We start from the raw sequence: 11,020 nt of genomic DNA, 5'->3' as shown, positions 1-11,020 counted from the left end.
GTCACTACGCACGGGTACCTACGTGTCACTGTATACACAAGCATACAACTTTGTCTTCGCTTTTTAAAATACAATTGTATGAGCTTCACTTATCTAGAGTTTAATAATATCTTTAATGACGTTATAAAATAAAATAACAAATCTTATATAATTTAGCTAACACTAAATAACCTACAAAAACAGTTCCTTTAGTTTCAAAGAATTCAACAAAATACAAAAGAACGCTGAATTACGCAGTTGCCTTCACGGTTGCGTTGCTTCGTTAAACAGTTAAAATTTATCAATCCTCAACAATAGCGGCGATACATCAGCATTAAGACAATGGACCGGCGCGATTTGCGCCAAAATAAAACATCCTCAGCAGTTTATAGGTGGTTTATAGCAACGCTACAGTATCTATCGGTTATTTTTTCAAAGATTTTTACTTACTTTCCGATAACTTTAGAGATCGGTGTTTAGTACCTACCTACTGCACTAAGAGCCAGCGCGTGCCAGACCTTCGTTATTTCATAAAAAACTGAAAGTTTATCTGCGTATTATCCCAACAAAGTGAGGAACGATCATAGTCGCCGACCGTTCCTCCCTGTGTTGGGGACAATACGCAGAGAAACTTCCAACTTTTATAAAATAACGAAGATCTGGCACGCTTTGGCTCTTAGTCCAGTGGGTAGTTAAACACCGATAGAACCATTAAAACATTACTTAAATGCTTTTTCAATTTAACGTTACATTACAATATTCTTAGTTTAATGTCCAGTTAAGGAATTTTAAGATATTTAGCGTCAACATGCGTGTATGTGGCAGAGAAGACGAAAATAAATAGAAGGATCTCCAACAATTTTACAACGAGTACTGATGGAAAAGTTGAGCTTAAGAAGAACGTAAAAATACGTAATTTGTTGCAAAGTAAGCATTGTTTATGAAGAGATAATCTAGCGTTCTAACGACGCCATTAGGGAAGATGATTTCCTCGGATTCATCGCAACAATGTCGCGTTCCCTTGAACTTCGCACTATAAGTGCTATAAGTGCTTCTGATTCCATTCCAACAATAACAACACGGAACATACCGAGCGGTGAGTAGGAGTACCGCCTTACTAAGGTTTACTAACTCACTCGCTTTTCACTTTGAATCCATGTCGAAAATCATGAATATTACAATAGCAAACCAGTTATCGATATTACTAATTATGTCTGATACCTAATGAGCCTTAAAATCTGACGTTTAAAAAAAGAAATAAAGTTCTATACCTACCCAATGCTAATTTTATTGCAATATGTCAGTGGCAACGGTGCGCTTTCGGTCATTTCAGCTTGCTAATAAAATTAATCGTTTGCGTTAGATCAATGACCTTGTTTCTTCTGCGGATCTCCTCATTTCAGATCTTATCCCTTAAAATAAATAAAAGTATCTCCAGAAATTTAACTACTACTATTGCTGGAAATGCTGAGCTAAAGAAGAATGTAAACCACGCCATTTGTTGCAAAGTTAGCATTATTTATGGAGAGATAATCTAACTTCTAAGATAGCCCTCGCCATAGCATAGCTCGCTGAGCGACTTTGAATTTGTGGATGAGACCGCTTGTAAGTGTCCATGTTTCAGCACCATACGTAAGTCCTAATAATATTCAGTCGCCTTAAAAACGTATAGATGCAATGGTAGTGGAACTATAGTCATTACGGTGTGCAAGGCGCGTGACGAGGAGCGGCCGTACGCTCACAGCACTGTGACCGACTCTACCTCTACAACTACCCACTATTGCCATCCGTCACGGATTTTCCGGGATGTCCCGCCTTTGAAAAATCAGTTATCCCTCCGAGATCTCTTGCAAGGCCATTCTGCCAAAAAAACACCCTGCCATAAAATGAAAACCCCTGAAATTCACTCTTGTTTTAAAGATAAACCCCATCTTTAAAACAAGGGTGAATAGTCATCTTCTAGGTAAACGCCCATCTTAGGCTACATCAGCACTATCCATCAGGTGTGATTGTGGTCAAGCGCTTGCCTATAATGAATTTAAAAAATGACATGTAGAAAAGATGCCGTGTAGAAACCAAAGTGTAGGTTTCATATAAACTGCCTTATCACTTCTAGGTTAGCCCGCTTCCATCTTAGACTGCTCACTGCATCATCACTTACCTCCAGGTGAGATTGCAGTCGAGGGCTAACTTGTATCTGAATAAAAAAATACATCCTAATATAAAGAACAAAACATTACACTCCTTTTTTCCGGCAGTCGCGTAAAAACTGTCTTAAAAATCGTCGTAAACTAAAAACATCAACAAAATATAATTTATTATTAATTAACGATGTTGATACACGGAGAATAATTTATTAATAGTTAACTATCTATTAAAAATTAAAAGATAAAGATCGTTATTATCTCATAAGTTATTACTTTGTGTTCAACAAGACAGTGTTTACGAGCTCCTGGCTCTGTCCGTGCGTGAAATGATGAATTGGAGCAGTTTGAGAGTTTAGAGCGCAGTAAACGAGCGGACAGTCGCTGCGGGCTGATTTACGACGAGAAACCATCGATGCACACGTTATGGATTATAAATCTCGTAAATTCCGCGAAAGTGGCCTTGAAACGTGGATTTTTAACTTTTTCCCATTCATTCGGTCTAGGTATATTAAAAAAATTATCTTTTGTCGAAAAATCGCTATATTTTCTTTGAAGTATAAATTTCTTTAGGTGCGATTTGAATGATTGCTGTTGAGAATACCTAATAAGTATAGACCTTTTTCGGACGAAGTAATATCGCTCATTTGATGCCGCTATCCAAGTACTTAATTAGTCCATAAAAGCTCTATTTTTACATAAGTACACTTAGGTACACACCCATGATGTGGGTTTATCATACTGACGTCATGATATTACTTAATATGATAATACGGACCAGTAAGAATATAGTTTTAAATAATACATATGTACTCTATTGAGCATAGTCCTGTTTAGGTGAATAACATCGTATTATAGACATTTAGGTCTTGAATTCGCAAACCTTTACAAGGCGAAGAGAGAAAGTGTACAGGATCTTAATATTTGTATCAAATTCGAGCTGCAAACTCAGGTTTATTTACTGTATCAAACTAATATAAATTTTATAGCAACCACATTTCCTGGCGAAATGTTATTTTATCCCTTGCCTGGATTTTGTGCCAATAGTAGTGGAAACCTACTTTATATTTGAAATATTTGAATAACAATAATCATCCAATGTCAATCCAATCCAAAAAGCGGTGATAACCGAGTGGTTAAGACGTCGACCTTCTAATTGGAGGGTCCGAATTTCGATTCCGGGCACGCACATCTAATTTTTCTGCTAAGCAAAACATCGTAAGGAAACTTGCATACCTGAGAGTTCTCCATAATGTTCTAAAAGGTATGTGAAGCCGTACTTGGCCGGCGTGGTAGAATATGGTCAAACCCTTGTGAGAGCAGACCCTTTCTCAGTAGGGTTTGACTCAGTAGAACCGGCGATGGCTTGATAAGTGATGACGCATAAAAAAATAGCATAAAACACATAACTTGCACATAACTTTATGAAACGGCGAGGTAGATAGCTAAGCGTCTTTTCAGACCAGGGTATTTTCTAGAACATTACTAAAGCTCATAGACAGCTACACAGTGCTAAATAGGCACCAAAACCTCTACGTACTTGGCACTTGGCAGTTCTCAGTAGAGCTACTTTTGTAGCGGAAACAGCAATCCGTATACATATTCAGGAGTTAACAAACACCTAATAAATTAATAACAATCGCTCCCACCTGCTCGTAATTTCAAAGGAAACGCCAAACAGTGGTCGAAGGGGGAAGTTGTGCTCCACTAAACAATTCTGCACAATTCCTGCATTTCAATTGTTTTCCTAACACTTTCCGTTGTTTGGCTTATGAGGATTTTGATCCTAGAGCTTGTACCAACAAGCTTCTAGATTCCAGTGAACCGATTTTTATGAAAATATTAGATGATACCCGCGACCGATGGATTTAGGTTTTTAAAAACCCCGTAGGAACTCTTTGATTGTCCGGGATAAAAAGTAGCTTATGTAAATTTCCGGGATGCAAGCTACCTCTGTACCAAATTTCATATAAATAAATCGGTTCAACTGTTGGGCCGTGAAAAGCTAGCAAACAGACAGACAGACATACTTTCACATTTATAATATTAGTATGGACTATCTTATGCCCGCGACTTCTTTCGCGTGGACTGAAAACTTTTAAATCCCTATTTTACTCTCTTAGGGATTGAATTTTCAAAAATACTTTCTTAGCGGATGTCTACGTCATAATAGCTGTCTGTCTACATGCTTTTCAGCCCGATCCGTCTAGTAGTTTGAGCTGTGCGTTGATAGATCAGTCAGTCAATGAGTAAAACACAAGGACCTCGGTCCTTCTCTTTAGAGCAGCCACTTGAGAAATATGAACTTACTAGCTGATGCCCGCGACTTCGTTCACGTGGATGTAGGTTTTTTAAAATTCCCGTGGGAACTCTTTGATTTTCCGGGATAAAAAGTAGCCTATGTGCTAATCCAGGGTATAATCTATCTCCATTTTAAATTTCAGCCCAATCCGTCCAGTACTTTTTGCGTGAAGGAGTAACAAACATACACACACACACACACACACACACACAAACATACAAACTTTCTCCTTTATAATACTAGCCGATGCCCGCGACTTCGCCCGCGTGGATTTAGGTTTTTTGAAATCCCGAGGGAACTCTTTGATTTTCCGGGATAAATAGTAGCCTATGTGCTAATCCAGGATATTATCTATCTCCATTCCAAATTTCAGCCAAATCCGTCCAGTAGTTTTTGCGTGAAGGAGTAACAAACATACACACACACACACATACATACTTTCGCCTTTATAATATTAGTGTGATTAGTGTGATTCCCCATCAAAACCGCCAAAATGAGATCTATTGATTGTGTAATAGATATCGCGAAGTTTAAGTCGATATAGTCTGAAAAATATGATAGAAACCTATCTATACTTAGACAGTATACTGTATAGGCTAGGCACCCATGCTGTATGCGAGTGCAGAACATCTGTAAGCAATAAAAGTATCAATATGACGCTCAGACGAAAGTCATTCGTGTCAAGGCTGTGTTTTCATTTCCATATGGTTTGATGACCGCAATAAAATGTAAGAAGAATAATACCTAACATCATTGCAACTCTACTCGTAGACTTAATTCAAAATATACTATACTATAGTTATGTTTTGTCTATCGGATGATGATGATGATCATAATGAAATCTATGTGAATAAAGTTCATTGTATTGTGTTCGGACCATGATCATAATAATATCTTGATAATTATAGCAAGCATAGACGTAAAAACGTAAGACATGCGTAAGCTAATTTACGATTACGCTTAGATTGTTGTTACGTAGAAAAAGAGAACCCAATACGGTTATGTTTACGTTACGTAGGCGATAATGGCGCCATCTTCAATTACACGATGCGTGGGACGAACCCTTCAATATCAACTCGTTTTGTTAAGTTTATCAACAGTATAGTACATGAGTTGTTAAGCCTGGTCCAGACAAGATGAAAACTACGCGCAAATATATTTTACTCTTTTGATTTCTTAAGTTTTTTCATTTAATTTAAATAGACTAGTGCTTGGCTGCATAGGAAAGCTTAGACACTCAGCGTGCGATAAAACCACGTGATCAAATCAATAGAGGAGATCCGTAGGAGAACCAGAGTAATTGACATAGTTCAATGGATTGCGAAGCTGAAGTGGCAATGGGTAGGGCACATAGTTCGAAAAATTGATAGACGTTGGGGACAGGGGTGCCACTGCCAAGGTGCTAGAATGGTGACCTCGCACCGGAAAACGCAGCGTTGGAAGACCTAGGGGGTCTTCCAACGCTGCGCTGGGGGGTCGGGCAGACGACATCAAACGAGCTGCAGGTAGCCGCTGGATGCGGCAGTGTAAGACCGTAGCGCGTGAAAGTCCCTACAAGAGACCTACATATTATGTCCTGCCATAGGCGCGCATACAGGCTAATAGATTGGATTGGAGTGAAAAAATTGGGGAATTTTAAAGAGTAACTGTGCTGTGAGACAAATGAGAAGTTGGTTGGTTCTCGTTCTTTCGCTGTATCTGAACATTGCTTAATAAATGTTAACCCAAATATCGATTTGTAGGCGTTTTAATGCGCTACGATAAATCTGCTTCACGACCAACAACCGTTATTAATATCTGTTTGTTTATTACATACAAATTACTTGGTTGTCATGTCAAAGAAAGATAATAAACATAAGTAAGTATTTATTATATCAGCGGTAAATACCTAAATCGTTTAAAAACTACTCGTTTGATTAAAAACTACTCGTTTGATTCCTGACCTCAGGCTACACTACAGACCACTGCAGCTATAAGCCACTCATCATCATCATCATCTTCATCAACCCATCGTCGGCTCAGTAGGACCGACACGGGTCTCCTCTCAGAATGAGAAAGACTATATTAAGAGGGCTCTCTCCGTCACTCGTTTTATACCATTTCATACAATCGTAGTTCCAATTTCATTTGAATACTAAGCAACCAAAGTCCATGAAATTTTGCAGACATATTCTAGAAACTAATATCTATGTCTGTGGTTTCCAGATTTCTGTTAAAATATTCGGTTTCAAAGTTACACGGTCTTAAAATTTTCATACAAATCTTTGAGCCCCTGTAATTTTAAAACTACATATTTTTAGAAAAATCTAAAACACCACAGACACAGATATTAGTTTCTAGAATATGTCTGCAAAATTTCATGGACTTTGGTTGCTTAATATTCAAATGAAATTGGAACTACGATTGTATGAAATGGTATAAAACGAGTGACGGAGTGAGCCCTGTTAATGACTAATATTATACCTATACCGCTTTCATTGGCTTCCTTCAACGTCCTCGTCTGTAATTTGGTAAAAATCTGACGCCGGAAGCTATGTGTACAGATACTATAAACTATAAAGAATGTGTTCATTAGTCCCTTGAATCGCATGCACAGAGGCGTCAAAGATCACGTTGTTCGGATGTCAGGGATTCGATATGTGGAATACGGCGCGTTTGAAATCGGAGATGCGCGCGCTTTTTCTAATTGCTCTGAAAATAGAACGTGCGCGCGCGCCGCCACACTAAACGCCACCTGGACTCGGGTGACCATGATTTTCTTTTAAAATGAAACTTGGTATACGATGTAGGAAAAAACCAGGCCTAGGCGAGGCGAACTCGCGCACGAAGGGTTCCGTATCATCGTACAAAAATAATTTTCATGGCGGCTATTTTGTTATTATTTTAGTGTTATAGCGGCAATAGAAATACAAATTCCGTGAAAATTTCAACGTTCAACCTATTATGGTTCACAAGATGCTGCCCGCTAACCGACAGACGAACGGACCCTTGGCACCCTTCGGGTACGGAACCATAAAAATTAAAAAAGGCACTGGCAAATGTGCGCAATGGATTAAATGAATGTGAAGAACTGGACCAGATGCCAACACTGATTTCAAATTTCGATTCGAAATTTAAATAATATGACCGACTTTATGAGCTATTTGTTATCCTTAAATGGGTCTCTTCTGGTGACTCAAAACGCTAATAAACAAAAATATAGGTTCGAAAAATATGGGACTTGTTGTCTCTAGGGTCTAACTGCTGGTCACCCTACACTAACCCGCAGTAAACAATAATCGCATTACGCTATACCCCCTGCATCACGTGCGATCTCCATAAATAATATATTAACTCCTGCTACACTACCGCACGTCCGTCCGTCTATTTCCAGGACTATTTAACGGTAGTTGACGTTTACGGCTGGGTGCTGAAAAATTATTGCTGAAGTGTCAATCAAACATAGGGAGAATCATGTTCATCATTGTATAAAAAATAATTAAAGGCTGTACCTAGGTAGGTATATTACGTGTCTAGTATTTTTTTGGAAAAGAGTACTATATCATTACCTTAATAGTGCCTAAATATAACGAGTCTAGCAAAGCCAGACCGGTACTAAGCGTACCTATACATATAAGTAAAGATAACTAGCCGAAGCTGAAGCTTCTCCCAAAGTCTGTTTGCATATCTGTCTGTCTGTTACTTTTCCTTTTTCACGGGCCATGACGAAAAGATACGAAAATAATTAGCTTGAATTCCGTAGATGAATATAAACTACTTTAATATCGAAAAATCAAAGGAGGGTTTTAAAACCTAAGCACGCACGGACATCATCTAATAGAGGTATCAAAATTTGTTGAAAAGAGAGTTTTTCAAATTCATTGTTCACCAATTAGCATAAAGAATTAGATTTGATCCATCACCTGTCGTAGACGAGGGCGACCCCGTTTAAAATAAATTATGAAGTTGCATTAAAACAAAGAAGGGTTAGTAATGTTAGTATGTATTTTAACCCGTGGGAGCGCCATGTATAGACCTACGAATACAAACCACGTAACCGCAACACTCGGTCGCATGGACCCGCCGACCCCAAAAACACCGTTTCGCACGGACGGACGGCCGGGAATGTGGACCGAGTATCAGGTGCCGTGGACTACACCTGTGGGACCAGGGAAACCTGTCTGTAATACGCCTGGGAGCGACGCGCGTGCCCGTGGGAACGAGTTACAACAATGTCAGAGACATTACAAGCTATAAATGATACTAAATAATGCATTTAAAACTGGAAGTTATCATCTTTCTTCTTCTTTCTTAGCCTTTGTTAATCCATTGTTGGACATAGGCCTCCTCACGTGCACGCCATTCCTCTCGGTGTTGTGCGAGCCTCCTCCAAGTCTTTCCCGCCAGCTTGGTAATGTCGTCTGACCAACGGGAGGGCTGTCTTCCAACGTTCCTCCTTCCGGAAGTTATCATATCTGGCGTCTATAGACGTAAGCTTTTTTATATCTACTACTGTAAAATTGTAATTTGTAGTTTGTCCGTAAGCATATATTTTGCAGTTTGCAATAGTAGGATGTCATGATGTCAGATTCAATAACAATGAACCAACTTTGGTAGAAATCGGTCCCGAATCCCGAGGCTTAGCATGGTAATTTAATTCGATACAAAATCAAAGACCAAGAAAAACTATCTATTTAGAGTCACATTTCTAAGAAAGTTTACTCCACAACGGATGTGTGTAAAGTTGTACCTACTGTTGACTGCAACAGACATCAGTGGCATATATTTGGAGACGCCGAGTGATGGTTCCTGCGAAAGAATTAAGGAGTAAATGTATCCTTTCTACCATCTTCACCTATAGTTACTTATAGAAATTCATGGCACAATCAAAATTTTGTTTAGTTTGAGCAAAATAATTATGGTGGTTTTGATTTCTCCTTGTAGCGTGCGTCGCGTCGGGCCGATCCTTAGAAAAACTAAAGTCACTGAAACCATTGAAACCTTCAGAAAGTTGAAATGACAGTGGGAGGTGCAGTAAAGGCCGTTGCAGCCGGAAAGTCGGGAGACCCTTGTGTAAAATAATGTAAGTGGGGCTCCTTCCAGCAAGGTCATAATATAAAGAGAATAGCGGGAAGTGGCTGGATGAGGAAAGGCCGAGGACTGGATTTGGTCGCACTCTTTGAGAAAGGCTACTGCCGCACATGCAGTGGAGGGCCGCAGGCGAACGACAGAGGGAAAAGAATATCCTCGTAAAACCGTACGTTGCCATTAAAAAAGTCGTAATTATAAGGAACTTTAACATTTGGTACTTATTTTAATTTTGATAAAAATAGTGGAAAGGGAACAGGCAGTTTTTGAAGTCCAAAACTTATCAGTGGTCGCATCAACCCCCGTCCATTGTTCAGCACAAGGTCCATTCGACCGTGGCGCGTCGCTCGACCTCGTGCTAATAGCTCATTACCGGCCGCGGCTGATTCGCCCATTGTCCCGCTGTCTATCCGAACCAACCAGTGCTATGGGAAAAGATTACAAGATTACTTGAAAATAATGTTAATTCAAAGCTTAATTAGTTTATACAAATATTTTGGCAAGTATGTTTTATTATTATTTGGGCTATTAATTAGAATACGTAGGTACCTATATTAAACCTTCCTCGTGAAATGTTCTGAATGGTAAGGAAATTGATGAAACCCGTATTGAATTGCACTGAGAAAAGATATCAATTTTTTTACCGAAATTCGACAGCGTCAGCGACGTGCGGGTGAGCGAGGCGTCCCCCCGCCTCATACCCCAATTGCCATCTCGACCTGTCGCGTACTGTAAGTACCAATAAACATTTCAAAAGTATGACTTCATCGATTACGCGAAACGGTTAATTGCGCAAAACCGGCCACTTCCACACAATTTACAACGTTTTTAATCAAAATATGTTTCGCAACAATTTCCCCGGCGACATGGTTCCACTTGTACGAAGGCTGATGAGTCCCCATTACGGGTTGCAAACATTTGGCCATCCGATGGAAAACGTCCATTTAAAGTTCAAGGGAAACCAGCTGTTGTCGTCATAATAATTGTGATTTATATAAAAGTTATCGTCGGATTTTAATTACCCATACCATAAAGGAAACGCTTTTTAATCCGTTATCATGATCGTTATTTGGCAAAAATGAAAGACGACGTTGGTAAATACCAGGCTGAGTTTGTTGCGGGCTCCTCTCAGACCTGGGTGCGTTTGGAACCCACGTAGCTTTAGTTTTAAGTTTACGTAATTAATTATTATCACCACTATATATCATCTTATAAATTCTGACCATCAAAAGGTGTACAACAGTACCTACCTACTTTGAATTTAAATGGTTTTGAATCTATGCTTGAAACTAACCGAAACGTCTGTGTTTACAAACGTCTGGTAGAATCGGATGGTAACTGACGAACCAATCGCGCGGCAGTAAAGGTATACGTAGCCGTTATGCCTTCTTAGGACTAAGGGTCAGTGTAAACAGACGGATGAAGTGAACGAAGCCGGACAGATCAGCTAGTATTATTAATATTAAAAAAATGCTAATTAAAAGAAAATAAGAAATAACTCTTTAAATTCTCAGGAAACTCACGAAGG

This window comes from Maniola jurtina, chromosome 1 (assembly GCF_905333055.1).
Source record: "Maniola jurtina chromosome 1, ilManJurt1.1, whole genome shotgun sequence".
NCBI classification, from domain to species: Eukaryota; Metazoa; Arthropoda; class Insecta; order Lepidoptera; family Nymphalidae; genus Maniola; species Maniola jurtina.
Note: the sequence above shows the minus strand (reverse complement) of the source record.